Source organism: Ochotona curzoniae, unplaced genomic scaffold, assembly GCF_017591425.1.
Source record: "Ochotona curzoniae isolate NIBS_2020 unplaced genomic scaffold, NIBS_Ocur_1.0 contig_523, whole genome shotgun sequence".
NCBI classification, from domain to species: Eukaryota; Metazoa; Chordata; class Mammalia; order Lagomorpha; family Ochotonidae; genus Ochotona; species Ochotona curzoniae.
In genome coordinates, this window is record NW_024466459.1 from 5523917 (window position 1) to 5543490 (window position 19574).

Sequence of the window (19574 nt, forward strand, 5' to 3'; positions counted from 1 at the left end):
ATTACGTGCAAAAGAGCAGTTGGCTCTACTTTATAGCCATGAAATCTGCCCCACTGTAGAATACTAGGTGATGGATTTTATAGCTCCAGTGTTTAACTGAAACTGCTTTAGCACCTTGGCCAAGCCTGCCATAGGACTTTGGATAAACAACCATATTAGCTCTTAATGGAAGACAGCCTAGTGGTTTGTTCTCATACTTGAATCTCAAGTTCACAAATAAGGGACTCCACAAATGAACCAAGTTTTCTTTCAGAGAGGATAAGCACATCTTTAATTTTAAAAAGGCTGGAAAACAAAGAGAGACGAATCAGGAAATTAAATGAAATAATTTGTATTTCAATATTAGCTCCCCATGTCAAGATTTTAAAATGTTTTTTAAAGTTAATTTCTTTTTAAGTAAGATCTAGTACCATGGCTTTCCAGATCAAATGAATTAAGAATTTAGATGATTATATCTTGGAATCTGCACCATGCCTTAGCTGAGATCAAGAAGAAGCCCTTCAAGAGCATGGAGTACCTAGAACAGCACACTGCCTATACGCCCTGGACCTATGTGTGAAACCTCTGACTTGCCTGTTCGGTCTAAAAAGTCTCTTACTGAGGGACAACAACAAGACGCTTTCTGCTGTTAGTTCCTTGATCCTTCCAATAATAATGTGCAAAGGCTATTTTATCACAATTTATAATGTTACAGAAAATAATTCAGAGTTAAATGGCTTATTTCAAATTCCTTATACGTCTAGCCCCCCATTCAATGAGACCAAAAAAAAAAAAAGAGGAAAGGAAGTAAGAGAAGGAAAAAAACAGAATAAAAGTAAAAGAGAGGAGGAGAGGAGAGATGAGAAGAGAGGAGAGGAAAGGAAGGGAGGAGAGGGGAGGGGAGGGGAGAGGAGAGGAGAGAAAAACTAAAAGCAAAAATTCCATCTCAGACTGTGAACTGTGAAGACTTAACTTTTTAAACTCCTGAACTCCTGTTATGTGCGGTTATTCTTCTTTTAAGTTACTGTAGTTGTCATTCAACAAAACTTTGTAATTTATGGCAGCATAAACCATAGAAAACTTCATTTTTCAGTGGCCAAGGTCAAATTAACACTATCATTTTAAAGCTATAGAAGTAGAAAAAGTCAGAAGTAAGGACAATTAAGGTGTGAGAACTGAAGGTGACTGGGAAGCTTCGATGTGTATGTGGAAAAACATTGGGAAAAAATGAATGGATTGTCATCAAAGTATGCATTTTTCATGGTTTGTACAAGGTATTTTAAATTGCTATTTAAAATGCTTTAATGACTTACAATATCCCTTAAATGTTACACTGAAGTTGATTTGCAAATGTCCATAGTTGCTTAAATCAGTCGAGGATTAAGTTATTTGGGGAATAAGGGTTGTGTTTGTATTACTACCTATTGCATTTCCCATAACAGAAGTAATTCCTCCTAAGCAGAAATTGCCCATCATTATGCAACGTATGAAAGGACCTTTGAAATGACTGGTCATCCTCTTTCTGGGGGAAGTGATCAAAATATAGTTTTAAGTAGCTTGATTTTAAGTGTTTCTAATTCCGGCTTCTGACACTTTTGTTTTCATGCATCTTTATGAACTATATTTTAAAAGCTCATAGAAAGTACATTTATTAAAACAAATGCATGAGTTTCAAAAATGTTTATGCCAAACTACATATCCTTCAATTCCATTTTCCCAGGAACATCTGAAATATATCTGTGCCACTTTGCACAACTTTGTAAAATGATTTTTTTTAATCTGTATGCACAGCTAGGCATTGAGGACAAGGGTACAGACAAAAAGCTGAAGAAGGCCTACTGGCAGAAGGCTCTCTCCTGCCACCCAAAACTCCTGAGAATCCCAAATGAGTCCAACTTTTCCCGTATCAGAGCCTGGGTTTGAGCCCCAACCCCATTTCCAACTTCATTTTCCTACTAGCTTGTGTCCTGGGAGGCGGCAGCAATGGCTCAGGTACTTGGGGTGGACTGTGTTTTGAATGCAGGAAGCACAGCAGGCTGCTAAGGTCTCTGTTCCCTGGTGAAGTCGTCTTTGTAAAATATAAAACCTTGCTTCTCCCCATGTCTTGCTCTTCCAAGAACAAGCTCCAGCTCCATTGCTCAGTCCTAGTTTATGAAACAGAAGGGGATCTGTAGGGCAATCGGTTGGGTATTCCTAATACAGCTGATTGGGTTTGTAGGACAAAACGAAGAAGGATACTTCCAGGCAAGGATATGGTGACAACTAATGGGATCTATAGATAGGCTTATGGGAACTCCAATAATCTAAAATCAACTCCCTCTTGTGGGTATGCAAATTCCTCAAAAGCTCCTCCCTTAATACCATGTGACCCTTAGGGTACAAAAGTCTGACGTTGCTAGTCAACTTCAGCTATTGACCATCGGTCTGTGGTCCACACGTAGGGCTTTTTGGCATGATGCACCAAGTTCTGCCATGAACAGGGACTTGAAAACAGACAAAAAGGGCAACTGACAGAGACCCCCACAGAGTGGGGGATGGTGGGCAAAGCGCACTTGGAGACCCTAGGCAGTTCCTCTTAATCCTCGGGAGAAGGCACCCTGCAGATCGTTGCCAGAGCATCTCAAAGGGAGAGACATGCTTAAAGCGAGAAGAAGTCGCAAAGCTCCTCCAGATAGCTGGGAGTTGATAGAGGCAACCTTGGATGACTTGCAGCGAAAGCTGAGACAAGCAGAAACAGAACCTCACGAGGGAAAGGGGAAAGTGGAGTCACTGTGGCCCATCTTCAGGATCCACCACCAGAAAACCTGCTACATCGTTGACCTGTTCCATAGGCAGAAAGGCATCAGCAGAGAACTTTATGAATGTTGTACTAAAGAAGGTTAAGCAGACACAAACTTAACTGCAAAGTGGAAGAGGCAAGGCTATGAGAATGTATGCTGCCTGCGGTGCATCCCGACATGGGACACCAATTTTTGGCACAAATTGTACCTGCCAGGTTCCCCAAAGCAAACTGGAAGAGGGCTGTTTCATCCAGTGCACACACTGCGGCTGCCCAGGCTGCTGCGGTGGAGGCCCTTACTCTCTCGTCCTTCCCAACCCTGGACCCTGGACTCTACAGCTTCCCTACAGTCCCTCTCTGGACTCTTTCACACCACCCACTCTGTTAGGGGTAGCTCTTCTCCCAGAGCAGCACACCATGCCCAGGGTGGAGTGTAACTTCTGCTGCTAAAGTATTCATCAGCTGTGAGTGCTAAAAATAAAACTTTTCCTCTCTTTCTCTTAAAAAAAAAAAAAAGTGGGCCCAGCATGATAGCCTAGTGGCTAAAGTCCTCACCTCTCATGTGCCAGGATCCCATGTGGGTGCCGGTTCTAACCCATGTGGCCGCACTTGCCATCCAGCTCTCTGCTTGTGGCCTGGGATAGCAGTGGAGGATGGCCCAAAACCTTGGGACCTTGTACCCATGTGGAAGACTCTGAAGAGGTTCCAGGCTCCTAGCTTCAGATTGGCTCGACTCTGCCCATTGCTGCCACTTGGGGAGTGAATCATAAAAGGAAGTTTCTTCTTCTCTGTCTCTCCTCTCTGTGTATCTGATTTTCAATAAAAAATAATTCTTAAAAAAAGATTTATGTGTTTTTTGGTATCACTCCCTTTTGTAATATCTTAAATTGCTAATGATTTCATACTATTGTTCTCCCGTATGTAAGGCGGATTATTTATAATGAGAAAGCTCGTATTTTTAGTCCTTTAGAGATATCCAAACCAATTCAAACTGCCGATTTGGATGGCGATGTGTTTTTGTTATCCCCTGTTGGGAAGTTTGTCATGCCCTGCTCAGCTCAGTTTAAGCTGCTGTGTGCAATGCATGACAGTTTATGACTGAATGTTTTCACCAAGAATAAAACATAAATGATTTCCAGTTCTTTAGAGCCAAATCACATTGATTTGGATTTTGGATTTCTGGTAATGGGAAGAAAAACATTTCCGTTAATAATTTTGTGTAACTCTCTACAAAGTATTTAGAAGTAGGTAATCCCATAGTTGACTATCCTTTCTGATTTAAAAAGTAGAAAAATGGCTGAATTGAAAAACATTTAGCATTCATTAAAATGCTATACATTTTGAATTTTAATGATTCATAACAAATTTAACCCAGCCCAAATGACTATTTCCCACTTCTATTATAACCATAGTCTATTAGAATATTCAGTGTCATAAGCTTAACAGTGGCCTGCGTTTTTCCACTGAAATGGATGAGTTTCCTCCTGTAATTGCAGGGAAATCCCTTTCCAAGTCATTACTCAAGTTGTTTCTGCATTTACCTCTACCATAACCCATATCCTTGTGGATGAGGAGAACATGGCTAAAACATCTAAACCATGCATTCCAAAATGCACCAAGCACAGAACAAAGCAACAACCTTCTCCAAGCATATCAGGAACTCAACGTGATTGAAGAACAGTCAAAAGAACTGAAGAAACACACCAACAAAGATACACAGAGGGTAAGTAAGTTTAGGAGAAGTCGCTAAGAATGTCTTCAGGGAAATATCAATTAAATCAGTGATTAAACATCACAACATGTGCATTAGGAGGGACACTGTCCAGGTCACTGATGGTCCCCAATACTGGCGAGGATGTGGAGTGTGGAAGCTCTTACTGATTGCTGGTGATAGTGCAAAAGCATACGGTGACTTTGGAAGGCAGTTAACAGCTTCTTAATATTGTCTTGCTAAATAACCCAACAATCTTGCTCCTTGGCATTTACCCAAAGCTGTCAAAAACATATGTTGGCACAAAAACTTGTGCAAGAATGTTTTTCGCAGTTTTACTCATGATTAGCAAAACCTGGAAGCTACCAAAATGTCCTCAGTGAGTGAATGGGCAAGTAAATCATAGTATACCTGAATATGTGCAAACAATGGATTTTTATTCAGTGTTAAGTGAGCTCTCAAGCCATTTCAAGATTTGGGGAAATATATTAATAGGTTATAAACTAACATGAAAAAGCTAAGTATTATGCAAGATAGAAAAGGCAAAACCGCACAGATGGTGGAAAGATCAGGAACAGAGGAAAGGGTATTTATTGTTAGGACAAGAAAACTGTTCTGAGTTACACTCTCGTGGTTCATACATATCATTCCATGTTTATTCCAAGCCCACAGAATGTACTCCATTGAGAGTGAAGCCTAATGTAGGTGTGAATGTTGTGTGATAATGGTATCTCAATGTAGGTTCAGCACTGTAACAGAGGCATCACCCCTGATGGGGATGTGAATATTAGAAGAGACTGCGCATGTGTGAGAGTCACATCACTGCGTGTTTCGTCCAAGTTTTCTGTGAACATAAAGTGGCACTAAACAACAAAATCGATTTTAAAGAAGAATAATAAAAGAAACCTTCATATAAAAACGCAGACAAGAGATCAATACAAGTAAATAAATGCTACAGGCTTCTTTGCTTCCATAAGTCTTTACAGATAATGATGACATTCTAAGCCCGACTGCTTTAAAGCAGATTAGTATTTACGTACTGAAAAATTCCTTTTTAGGGGGTGAGTATTGAGTATAGTTGTCTCTGGCTAGAGACAGATGAGAGCTCCCTGTCTGAGCCCCAGCTACATTCTAATCCATGCACCTGCTGATGCATACATACCTTTCGAAGGCATCCGATTATGGTAAAGGGCCTTCCCTGCTCTCTGCCAGAACTCAGTCAAGATCAAACCACTTGGCAGTTTAATGTGCAGTTAAAGTTTCCTAATAAAATGAAAGCTCAGGCAAATTCGAAAAAATAGTTTATAATCACATACACAAGGAGTCCAAACCCCACTCACAAACCCCAATCATGAGCAGTGTGCACATCGCTAATCAACATTCTAACTTCAGACATGAAAGCCTTAAACCGGGATGACAGTTCTCCCATCTTCTCTCTTCTCCTGCCCTGTTCCCTCAACCGATCCCTTCCTTTCTTGGAATGTATTTCAATAAAGCTTTGCTTTAATAGCCTTATTTTAGTCTCTCTAGAATATAACGAATTACTCCATAAAGAAGGAATAGATAAAAGTGACTAGAGGGAAAAACATGGTGATTTAAATTGCTTCCTTTCAGGAATGACATTGGCTACAACATCTGGAGATCTGATGTCACTGCGATCGAATGCCATATCCTACTTGCGGAAAGCACAGGGATGCTTACTCCTCTAGTGGTGATTTGGACATGCTCCAAGAAGTTAGAGACCTTTGGAAACACACACGTGTAAAATTCAGCATAATGTTAATACTGAACATTATTATGTTTTAATCTAATAAACTTAAGGCTTACATGACATGTGATGATGAAAGGAAATGGATGTTTAAATAAATTTCCCAAAGTTTCAGAATCAGCATCCAAGCAGGGGATGCTTCAAAGCTTAACTGAAAATTCCTGCAAATCGCAAGGCAGTCTTCTAAGGACTTTTATCAGGCCAGGGATCCAACATACCTGATAATCATTTGGAAATGCTTCAAATACTGAGTCTAATCACGTATGCCCCTGTCCTCATTCTTTCCAGATTTTTCAGTCTCTATTTCTTGTCCTTCCTGTACATTTACCTAGAATCAGACATGCAATCAAATTCTGAGAACTGCATCTTCAGTCCCTCTGCATTGAAGAGGAAGCTGCAGAATTAATGAAGCTGATGATGAGGCCCAAGAAGAGTCAAGGACATGCTTGATGATGCTACTTCTCCTGTAGCTTTTTCTTTCACTCTGAGTGTACCAATTCAGCGTGTTATATCTATCTATGCATATCTGTGTATGTTTCTAACATTTATCCATCCAAGTAATTAGAAACCCCGTGTGCATACCTCCTTTATTTTTCAGATGCTTCTAAAAATTCAGAATTATAGCTGAAAGAAAAGAAGCAGAGAGCTGAGATTCTTAAATCTGTAGGTTATTGGCTTTCATTTAGTTCGGGAAGTTTTGCCTGTTGTAAATCAAATATTATCAAGACTGGACCTTCTTGCAGATGTCATTTCTATCTTAGTCACTGACAGTATTTTTGTATCTATTTTCTCTATTTTAATTATTTTTTTAGGTAAGAAAATATCTATTCATGTATCATCAAGTTCACTTATTCATGCTTTCCTGCCCGCATCCATCTCTAGAGAGAGCTCTTGCATATTATTTTCACTTTGTAACTTTTACCACCTTTATACAGCCTCTATTCGTTGGGTTATTGCCAGCATACTTTCTTTAGTATTGTAAACGTCGTTATCATTCAGTGCTTTGACTATATGAAGGTGATTCTAGAAGTATGTGGGAGAAATGGAAGGAAGAGATAAAGTGCATTTTGCACAAGATTTTTCAAGAACTCTCATAATTTGAACAGTTTCTTTGAAATCTTCATTTGCCAAATCCAAAGTGAGGGAGCACTCAAACATTTTCTGTTGCTTGCTTTGTCGTTTTCTGAACATGACACACATCTTATCTTTTCTCAAATCGCTTTTTCTTTTGAATTATATATGTTAGGTAGTATGCTACTGCGATCCTGTATTTTTTTTTCTTTATGCCTCCTGACGATTGCTTTGGCTGTCATCATTTTCCCTCTTCATTATTTCTGTGAAGTATGTCTTCTCCAAAGTGAGTGACTACCACCTATATTCCCGCTTTATTTCATCTCCTTTTCCCTCCTTTGCTTATTACTTTGTTGTTAATGTTAAATTGTCTTTCCTAATAGTGGTTTTCAGTGAAGGTGCGTCAGAGGTTTTGCTTCCACACTTCAGATCAGCAAGGGTTTCCCTTACCTGCGGATGGAAATATGATTCGGAAAATGCGTTGAAGCTTCCGTCTGTTTTGTATTTGGGCATTCTGATTTTCCATGGAAGTTTCTCCTGTGTCCTCTCAGCATGTGCACTGGCATCATAGGCCACGGAAATGTGAAACTTTCAGATCTGCTTTAAATGATGCCATGAATGCGTAGTCTCTGGTCAACCCCAGGTGCTTATCACTCTTTTACACCTGCTATCAGGATTTCCAATTGTAAAGTTAGCAGTTGGATGCATGGGTGGACGGATAGATGAATGGATGGGTAGACAAATAACTACAATTAGATTTATTTCAGAAATCAGCTTGCAAGATGTAGCTGCCAATGAGTCTCATGATACAGCGTTCACAAACTGGAGGGACAGGAATGCTGGTAGTGTTATTTAGCATGATTTTGTGAACACGAGAAGGGGCCTAGGGCTGGTTAGTTCCTCTCTAAATCCCAGAAACTGAATAGCCAGCAATCTGAAGCTTCCTCTGCCCCCATCCCCTCCTTTTTTAAATCTCTTTAGACACTCAATGATTTTACTGGTTTTAATGTCGATTTCCCAAAACACCCAAAACATACACAGAAATAGTTTACCACCTATCTGGGCATCGTTTAGCTTTGTCATGGAGTTAAACAGAAAGAAGTATGCAATATATAGAAATACAAGGAGAGAGTAATTCACATTGATTGATTATAAGCAATTGGCCACCAGATTATGCAGGCTGAGCTGTACCATGATCAACATAGCTCTACTGCTAACTTCAAGACCTAAGGACTTAAGGACCAGGTATATTAACCTCAGGGTAGAAGATCAAATGTTTCTATTAAACCACCAGGAGGAAGAGACAGATTTACCCTCCCTTTATCTTTTTGTTCTGACCAGGCTTTTATCAGGTTGAAAGATTCTTACCCATACCTGAAGGGCAATGTGCTGACTCAGAAAACCCTCACAGACACACTCAGAAATGCTTCATCAAATACCCTAACACCCATGGCCCAATCAACTTGACACATAAAATTCCCATCACACAACTTGCCTCATAGTGGTGTAAATTATGCTTCTCTTATGGCAGTTGGCAGCATGACTCATGAGTAGTGCATGCTTCCATGATCTTCCCGGGTTACACCGAGGTGGACTGACAGTACAGGCTTGGCATCCGTCCTGAGCAAGAACTACACAGGCTTGAACTGTTCTGAATCAGATTTAGTAGTCCCCACAAACAAACATCCCTAGTATTATGGTAAAACTCTGATAGGTTTCTATATTTTCAGCAACTGAAAATATTTGAGAATTTGACTCGCTTTGTGATTGCATCTTGATCAAGGAATAAATTTCTCATAGCCCTTATTCTTTCATATGACAATAGAAATCATATTAAACATAACTTCACCTAGAATGTATAAAATTACTCTATTTAGAAGCATTGTCGTGCAAGTTCTAAGTATGCCAGGAAAGGCAGAGAAAGGCCAAAAAATGGCATCGCTTCACAGCAGAATGTGGCTAAAAGGCTTTTACTGTGGACTCCAATGACCCTTAGTTTGAATATTGCTATTGAAATATCCTGTTAGGTAAACTCTCGGGAAGAAATACTCAAACTCTTTCCTCTCAATAAACTTAAAATTGTAGGTGGGTTGCTCTGAAGACTAAATAACTAGTACTTACTATTCACTTAATGAATGCTACATTTAAAAACATCATATCCTTTCTTCACATCGATACAGTGGGTTGTCTATGAAACTACATGGTTTCATTTCTGATGATGAAAAACGAATTCTGGATGGACACACAGTGTGGTGGTTAAGGTGCTGGATAGCATGCCTGCATCCCTACCAGAGTTCCCACGTTTGGTACCAGGTTCTAACTCCTGGTCCTGCTTCCTCCTTATGCTTCCTGCTTCAGCAGCAGTGATAAGTCAGGAGAATGGGCTTGTGCCACCCCTGTTGGTAATCTAGGTTGTTTTTCCAGTCCCTTGCTTCTGCTCCTACAGAGATTTGGGGAATGAATAAACAGAAGGAAGATTTCTTTCTCTCTCACACTCAACAAATGTGTTACCAATAGTTTAAATCAAATGTTTTATTTTTCAGAGATAAAAAAAAAGTTAATAATGGATACCTGTGGATGGCTGATAATTGGTAATTAAGAAGAAACAATGGATAATTTCTGAAGCAATCCTCACCCTTCTGCTTTGCTCCCAAGAATCTGGTCCGTCTTTCTTATGTGTTTTTACAAGGCGTTGTATTGATTTATCTTTGCAAATGTGCTTTTCACTGTTGTTTTAGGCTGCATTCCCAATATCTTTCTTCAGATAACTATTGTATGTATGCTTTCTACAATATTTTCTAAGTGCTAAAAGGGAAAAAGAACGAGTAGAATAAAATGCATGTATAGTTTTTGTTGGATAAACTCCAGAAACAATTGGTTGTGGCAGACTAATTCTTTTTTCCCTTTGGTCAATTATCTGAATTAAAATGGTTTTCTTACTATTTCTTACTATTTATTTCTTACTAATAGTTTTCTTACTATTTCTTTCTTGAAAGAAACGTGACTCAGCCATAGGTAGTTACTAGATTAGCATTCCAAAACTATACTGTAAAGCAAAATCATGCAAAAAAATGAAAATCTACCTGCAGAATTAAAATACCCATTTGTCTGAATCTAACTAATGCATATTGTTTTGTGTGCATGCCCCAATACATTATTAATTTGAAAATGAAACCAGTTTCTTCCCATGCCTATTAAACATTAATGCTAAAAAAATCTATTATTTATTTTCTCCTTAAACTTTTACCTTCCTGAAGATTTGAGTAATTGGAGTCCTTTTACCCATGTGGCAGGCCAGGATTCAATTTCTAACTTCCCATCTTGGGACTTTGAAAACATTTGAGAAGTTAACCAAAACTTTGAGTCTCATGTCTCTGTCTCTCTGTCTCTCTGTCTCTCTCTGTGTGTCTCCCTATCTTCCTTTCTTCCACCACTTCTTTCTTACTCCCCATCTGTATTTATGCTGCTTAAACAAAATGATTCAAAATGTTTAAAATGCATTACCTTTTTTATAAGATGAAAATCTGACAACAACCTTCAACTTTATAGGACAAATTCTGCTCTTTTGTTTACCAACTGTTAAATTATCTGAATTTGTGTTCCAATATTCTCAATATTGAGATGGTTAAATGCTGATATTTTCTCGTGATCTAAAGGGCTATGATCTTGTGATCACCTGAAGTTGGCATGAGTTTTGCTGATGTTTTCCTGATGTTTTAAGTTAAGCACTAGTATTTTTGCCCAATAATAAAGGAATTCGGCTGGTACATTTATTTCATTTGGTGTTGGGTATTGTTATTGGAGACATGACCTAAGACTAAAAGAAGCTAAAACTGTCTTTAATGAATTTATTTGTAATCTCACATTAATAATCATTTTATCCCGACAATTATGAATATCTGCATTGATTTATTTTGTGTATCTTTATCTTCTGATGCTGTTCTTAAACTCCTAGAGCATCTAAAGATCTACTACTTTATCAAGAAAAAAAATTCTTTAAAAGCACAGAACTATACCTCAACTGGCTAAAAGAAGTTCATAGATTTTTTAACACGTTCAATTCATGTACTTGAAGGTACAAATAGGCACAAGGAAAATAAGCTACTGGCAAGATCTTGTACTTCAATCTGCTGTTTACTTAGCTCAATTGTGATTCCAGCCAAGAGTTCAGCCAAAAAGTCAAATCCTGGCTCATCTGTTCTCTGCATTCTATGAGAACAGTGAGCGAGAGTAAAACACGAGGTAGGCCTCACCCAAGGAGCAAGCTGGAGCTCACAGGTTTTAACCTCACGTATTCTCGATGTTATCAACGCCTTCATGTTGGCAGCTACTGACACAGATTGAAAGATCCAAAATCCACAATTTTACCACATCTGTTTGCTACTTCCTTCACAACATGATTTGCTTACTTTGTGAGTCGAAGGGAAGAGGTAGGCCGATGACTTTCCAGTTGATTTGCCTCGTCTGCTCTGTCATTTCAGGAGTAGTCACTGACTGGCAGAACATCCTCTTCCAATCTGAATATTTTACAAAGAAGTGATTTTCAGTCACCATTCCTATGTTTCAATCCGTGCATTCGAAACACATTTAGAAGCAGAACTGCTGTGAGAAATATGGATTATTGCTTCACATGAAATCATTTGCTAAGCTCTCCGTGCTCCTTCTTCAATTATTTTCTTCCAAAAGGAGCTTCAGAATCATGCGCTCAGAACTTGGAAATTTAAATTGCATCATCAAGGGATTTTCCTTTCTGTTCTTATTAACTAACACAATGTCCTAATAGGTTTGGAGGATGGAACGTACGCATTTATAGTAAAGATCAAAGGAAACTGAATTACATATCAGCACTACTAAATCTTGTAACTGGTCACCTGCTAATAATATCAAGATAAATCTAATCTCTGCAACTCTTCGGACAGTCAATCTCATAGTCTACATAGATACATCCAGAGGAGTGGAGGAAAAAAGGGGGAACAGAGAAATCTTTTTGATATTATACCTCGATTTGTACATCCTTTGAGTGCAAGAAAACAGGAATAATAATTGATCAGAGGTCAGGTATCATTTGAAAGTTTCTCCAAGCTCAACTCTATATTCCAACAGGAGGTAATTGACTCTCTTGTAAATTCTCAACTTTTAAGCATTCTAGCTTGTGACATTGAAAGTTACCTTCAGGGGCATTTGCTTAGTTAACAATGACTTTTTTTTTTTTTTTGGTTACAGACGTATTTATTTCTATTGGAAAGTCAGAGTTACAGAATGAGGGAGACGCTCACTCACTCCCCAAGGGGCCCCGCAAGGGGCCGCAAGGGGCTGAGCAGATCCGAAGCCAGAGGCTTCTTCCAGGTCTCCAAAGCAGGTACAGGGTCTCAAAGTTTGGGGACATTCTCCGGTGCTTTCCCAGTTCACGAGCAGGGAGCTGAGCATGGAAGCAGAGAACCTGGAATGGGAACCGGAATCCATGTGGGAATTCCAGCACGTGCAAGTCAAGGACTTCAGCTGCTAGGCTGTTGGACTTGGCCCAAAATGACTTTTTCTTCCCTACATCATTCATTGGAGTGTATCGCAGGAAAACTAAATGATGGCAGATAGAACAAGGTCAAGCTCTTGAGAAATGTGGACTCCCACACGTGCTTCTGAGAGCTGGGGCTTTATCTCCTGCCTGGGCTGCTCTTAGGAGGAGAGGTGAAGGTTTCTGAATGTGGATGGCCCCACTTCCAGGTGGCGATGCTCCTCCCCTTTATTTGCGCTCTGAGAATGCCATAGGTGAGAATGATGCACACCTCCGAGGCACTGCGGATGGCCCCACCGGCTCCTTGCTGTCTGCATTGGTTGCATCGGTTACTCCAAATTCTCTTATCCGCTCATCCTTTCGATAACGTTAATTTGGATATTCTCATTTAAATTGCCAAAAACAATTAACTACTTTTACATCATCAATTCCATGTGTATGAATAAGAATGAAATAGAATGGTGTGTTAATTTGGGGAAATAAAATTTCTCAAGGATGCATAGATTTTATTAGTCATTTACACAGGGTATGTAGCTACTGAGTGATTCTTGAATTATGGTAACTCATTTTAGAGAAATGATTTAAAATATTATGCTTGGGCAGGATACCTTGAAAACATTATAATTTAATGGATGGGATAAAACTACACATTTCTTTGGAGAAGTGCTATTTTAATATTAATCTGCTTTATGTCCGCTGGTATTAAGTGTACTGAATCCTTTTCCTATAGCACATGCTCCGTGAAATTGACTGCTCTCAAAATTTATGGGAGGACAACATGGGATCTTTTCCTGCAGTTGAAATCACCATAATGTTGGTTAGCTTTTATTTCTTGTATAAAATTTCATTTATTGAATACAATCTATTTCACAGGTGTTTAATTTTCCAGAATAGTAATTTTCCTTGTTTTAATTCCTGGACTGTCTGGCAGGAGTCTCTCCTGACTAGTTACTAGCATATAAAATGTTATTTTATTTTTAGTCTTTAAACTATTTTCCACTGTCTGCGTATAGCACTACAGAGTAAAAACTAATATAGGTTCCTATTAATTTTGTTTCTACCTCAAAAATGATGCTATTTTGAGTTTCTATAATCTCTAATAATATCATCGAAGTCAAAGATGGTAGATATTCAAAGAAAAAATTCATGCATTCATTTGGGAAAATTTGTTTAAGATGACTGGGTATAAAATATTCACAGTGGAAGAATTCTATTATCATTTGAAAAGTGACTCATGTGGTATCATAAAATCCATGCTAGCCATCATGTCACAAATTCTCTCTCTCTCTTTTTAAAAATATTTATTTATTTTTATTTCAAAGTCAGATATACAGAGAGGAGCAGAGACAGAGAGGAAGATCTTACGTCCAATGGTTCACTCCCTAAGTGGCCAGTACAGCTGGAACCGAGCCAATCTGAAACCAGAAACCAGGAGCTTCTTCTGGGCCTCCCATGCAGGTGCACGGTCCCATGCCTGTGGGCCGTCCTTGACTGCTTTCCAGGCCACAAGCAGGGAGCTGGAAGTGGGGCTGCTGGGATTAGAAGCAACACCTGTATGGAATCCTGGCACTTTCAAGGCGAGAACTTTAACCACTAAGTTATCGTGCCACAAATTTTCATTTTCATTTTATACACATATCAAAATCCTGTAGACTATTTTCTACCAAGAGATAACTTTTAGTACTATTAAATCACCGTTTGTTGGAAGCGAACAGTGGCATAGATCTTTGTACTGTAAGTCATAATAAATCAAATGTAATTCCTTCCTTGACTTCCTCCCTTCCCATATTTCTTCTTTGTTTCATCTCTCGCTGTCTCTCTCTCTCTCTCTCTCTCTCCATGTGTGTGTCTGCATCTCCATCAACTACATACATTTAGCCAGGAAAGAATTTAAAATATCTTTTTGTTATACGCTTTCAACATTGGCAAGTCCAATGTTTTAATTGAATTAAAATTTTCTTCTTAGTGTCAAGAAATCATAAAGCAAAACAAGAACCAATTTGTAGCTTAATGTTTTCTTAAGTACAAGAGTGTTCTTAGAATCCCCTGTGTCTCTTTGCCCCTCTTTGTCTTCGGTTTCCCAAGAATTTCCTTGAAGCGTTTCTACACTTTGCAATTCCTGTGATTCTTCAAGCTCATAGAAGGTCTCCATGTAACTTTGCCCTAAGAAATTTAAGGCAACAGCTATATGTTAGTACACCTGAATTTGTACAGTGTAACTCATGGTTTTCATTAGTAGGTACGAGGTGAAAATAAGAGTGACAGCAATGCTAGTCATTTTTTATGATGCGGTATAATAGCTCTATTAATGGATACTGTTTATCTATGGATTAGCTGTTGAAACAGCAATCAGTGTTGAAAAAGACAAGGGGCTCCTGAACTAGACGTTTTAGAGATTTTTGTGTGTGCATGCATGACTAGAGGTTTGAAATCCTTAAATTACTGTTACAGATTACAGTTTGCCTTCCTTTAGAAGATGCCCCATATACTTCCTGCTTTCCGTGGTGAGAAACCGAAGTGCATCATTTCATGGGTTGTAACAGTTCGAGGCGCACAGTAAATAAACTCTTTGTACCTCCATGATTGCCATCTGTTCCAAGATATTATCAAGCCATTTCTTAAGGAAAACATTACCTATATTAGGACAAGCTTCAGGACAAAGGTGGGCACATAACAAGATGTTTGGAGACATTGTGGACTCAATTGTACTATTGCATGCTTTTAGCTTTGTGTCATTGCCTTATGTCACTAAGGAGATGTTATGCCAGTTACAGGAATTGCTTCACATTTGCAGAAAAACAACAACACCACCCTCAGGAGAATTCTATGAAACATCAGAGAGGTGATCCAGTATCCATACAATGGGGTGAGGCAGCAATGAGGTGACCAGAGACATTCTGCTGGGCCTTGCCTCGCAGCCAGAAACCTCCTCATAGTCATTGCTAGCCGAGGAGCAGTGCTCATCGAGACCCATGCCATCCAACCCAACTGCATGGCTCCCAGCACACTACGAACTAGGGCCCCGTGAGGTAGCCTAGTCGCTAAAGTCTTCTCTTTGCACCTACTGAGATCCCATATGGGTGCCAATTCATGTTCTGGTGGGCTTGCTTCACATCCAGCTCCCTGCTTGTGGCCAGGGAAAGCAGTCGAGGACGGCCACAGCCTTGGGACCCTGCACCCGCGTGGGAGACCTGGAAAAAGCTCCTGACTGCCAACTTCAGAATGGCTCAGCTCCAGCCAATGTGGCCACTTGGGGAGTGAATCAGCGGATGAAAGATCTTTCCATCTTTCCTCCTCTCTGTAAATCTGACTTTTTAATAAAAATAAATAAATCTTTAAAAAAAGCATTACTAGGAACTGATTTGAAAGTTTCAGACAAGCTAGGTAGTTCTCATGCTAATTAGAATTTAATTTTATCTATGATAACTTTATTGCATGCTATTGCTTCCACTGTCTGATAGCTTTCCCTAATTAATTTAAAAGAGGTAATTACTTTCACACATTAATAAAACTAATAATTCCCATGGTGCCTGCTTTACCTAATACCGCACCGTAAGCACTAACCTTGTGTTTATGAGCATAATGTTAATGTGTTTGTATGCGAAGCATTTTTAAAACATAATATCACTGTATAAGAATAGAAATGTAAAGCTCATTTAACTTCCAAGAGGAACTTACAGAACAATTGTTTTCTCTGGTTCTCAATAGGAGAGTTCAAGAAAAAGAACAGTCATTCTAACACTACATAGAGCTGTGGGTCTCCATAAGGGTGTCCTTGACTCCTACCAGATGTTTGGGTGTATCAGGAGCTGTTTCTGATGAGCATGGCTGGAAGAGTTTTGCTTTGAACATGCAGTCAATCTAGGCCAAGCCTGCTGGTGCCATCCTGACTTGCTGGGATAAATTGCACCATTCCAAAATGATGCTTTCAAAAATCTGAATGGCACCAAACTCTACTACCAAAAAGTAAAACTTTCTTCTGATATGACGAAGGAACTGCAGCAGGTTTTAAGGTTATTTTCTGATGTGTGTCTCCTCTGAGACAGATTCAAATCAAGCAAGGGCAAGAAAGATCCCGGCATCATTGTGTAAAGCACAATTGAAATCACTAAATTGAACCTAAAAATCTAACTTACTGAAAAAAATTGCTTTATTTTCACACTTGTCTAATAATACTTTGCATGATTATTGAGGATTAAATGAAACTGCAACCAGAATCAGCAAAAAGTGTCCTTACATTCTTGCCTATTATTTATAAAGCAGCATTTTTTCTGTAACAGCTACAAGCTCAGGTAGGAGGCGCAGTAAGAATCGTTTTTCTTTATGTTTGTAATTTGACTGCCATAGGGACTTTTTTTTTTAAAGATTTATTTTTATTATTTTTTTATTGGAAAGGCGGATATACAGAGAGGAGAGACAGAGAGGAAGATCTTCCGTCCGATGATTCACTCCCCAAGTGAGCGCAACGGGCCGATACTATGCCAATCCGAAGCCAGGAGCCTCTTCCGGGTCTCCCACGCGGGTGCAGGTTCCCAAAGCTTTGGGCCGTCCTCCACTGCTTTCCCGGGCCACAGGCAGGGAGCTGGAAGGGAAGCGGGGCTGCCGGGATTAGAACCGGTGCCCATGTGGGATCCTGGGCGTGCAAGGCGAGGACCTTTAACCACTTGCGCCACCGCGCTGGGCCCCATAGGGACTTATTGACTTAACTGAAACTCTGCTTTTAAATAATTATCTAATATACGGACTAGTGCTTGTCTGATACCTGTAATATCTAACTCAGCTCTTACATCGTCAACATTGTCTAACTTAGTTTTGCATTCAAGAATATTATTTCATAACCTCAAAAGCATATGTTATAAAGGAAAAATTAATAAATGGGCTGCAATAAATTTTTGTTTTTCTTTTGTGTGAAAGATGCAGAGAAAGAGACAGAGGGAACTACGGGTCAGAGATCTCTCATGCACTGATTTATCCCCCCGATGCCCATGACAGACACAGCCAGGCCAGGCTGAAATCAGAAGTCGAGGACAAACTCTGGAATGCTTCTCCCTCCGTGTGAATCAGCAGAAACCTGGCTAGGAAGTGGAGGATCTGGGACTAGATCCAAGTACTCCAAACTGGGAGACAGGTATTTCAAACAGCTATTTAAAACTGCCAAGTGCTTGCCCCGTACCTGAAATCCTAGGGCTATTTATACAGTGAACTGAACTTCACGAGTCCTTTGCAAGATGAATCGAGAGGAAGTGAGGGCAGTACGCTCATTGGTACGCACAGGGACCAAAGGGATCCATGGGAGATGAAGGAGACATTCAATTCTTCTTAGACACGATTCTACAAGTGGGGCCATTTAGCCAAACTATTGATCTTTCAAGAGGAATTTTGGTGTGTGTATATTTTATGATAAAGAAACGAGCTTCTGAAAGACCAGGTCTGGATGGTAATCCTGAAGAAAGGGTAACTGACACCCAGGCCTCACGCTCAGGCCATGTTTTACTCTTACTTCACACGGATGACAACTGCATCAAGAACCACTTGTCCGTGAGCTCCACCATACTGTCGTGTGATCCCCACTGTACTCTGATCACAGCCAGCTGTTGGAAGACTAAGAAAATCGTCCCCTAAAGATTTTCAAAGTACATTTATTTTAAACTCTATGAAAACATCTAAGGAGTTTGGGAATCTTTATATCATTCATCAATAAAATATGGGTGTGCAGCCTAGCTACCTTGCTGAAAGACATAGGATGATCAGCAGAGTAAAAACGTGCTTTTTTAAATGGATTTTCCTATGATTCTTAAAAAGACTCCTTGACAGAGTACCCCGCGTAGGTTGAGGATGAATGGGAGAAGATGCATGACAGATGTCCCTCCACATACTATTTTATGAAGTTCTTAAGTTTGCAACCTTAAACAACAAGCAACTCTTTGTCAACCGGGATAGAACAGGTTTCTTACTAATACGGATAGAGATCAAGACACACCAGCAAAAGACACCTAAGTTTTGTTTTTTTTTTTTAAGTTTGGAATTTGTTGACAAAAAGTACTATATAATCCTGGGCCAAAACAAGTGACATAACCAAGTTAGAAATTGTTGAGACCATTGACAAAAGTTCAAATTAAGTCCTATAGATGTGGTATGGAGAGGAATCACTTCAACAGCAGAGAAGAGCACCAAAGCCATGACATCACTATAGTAGTCTTAGAGGACATAGATGCCCAGTTAGGAGCTGGTGCTGTGCAGTAGCAGGGAAATCTGCCACCTGTGACGTTGGCACCTTCTCTGGGCAGCATTTCGAGTCCAAGCCCCGCTTTCCATCCATCTCTCTACTACTGTTTCTTGGAATCAGTAAAGTGTGGCTCAAGTGTTTGGTTCCCTGCACCCATGTTGATGGCCGGGATGGAATTCCAGGATCCTTATTTTTATTTGGCCCAGCCTTGGCTCATGTGACCATGTGGGAAGTGAACCAGTGGATGGAAGACCTCTCTCTATGTGTGTGTGACTCTGTGTTTCAAATAATTTAAAGCATAAAAGAGATGGTGTCAAATATTTTCATCTGGGTAAAACTGTTTTAAGCTGTAAGTGCTTTTTAACCATACAGATATGTTATTCTGTAATGACATTCCTTATGCCTGCTCATTGATTTTGATCTTTTGTGAATGTTTTCTGATACACGTGTTTTCACAAGTAACTACAACCTCAATTTTGCATATCTTTAAATGGACTTATTTATGAAAACCCAAATGTTGATCAGTGC

At 39.5% G+C, this 19574-nt stretch overlaps 1 pseudogene; it reads left to right on the forward strand.

Annotated features, from left to right (window-relative positions):
• The first annotated feature begins 2581 nt into the window (after nt 1–2581).
• Nucleotides 2582–3208, forward strand: LOC121162368 (annotated as a pseudogene).
• Nucleotides 3209–19574: the final 16366 nt, after the last annotated feature.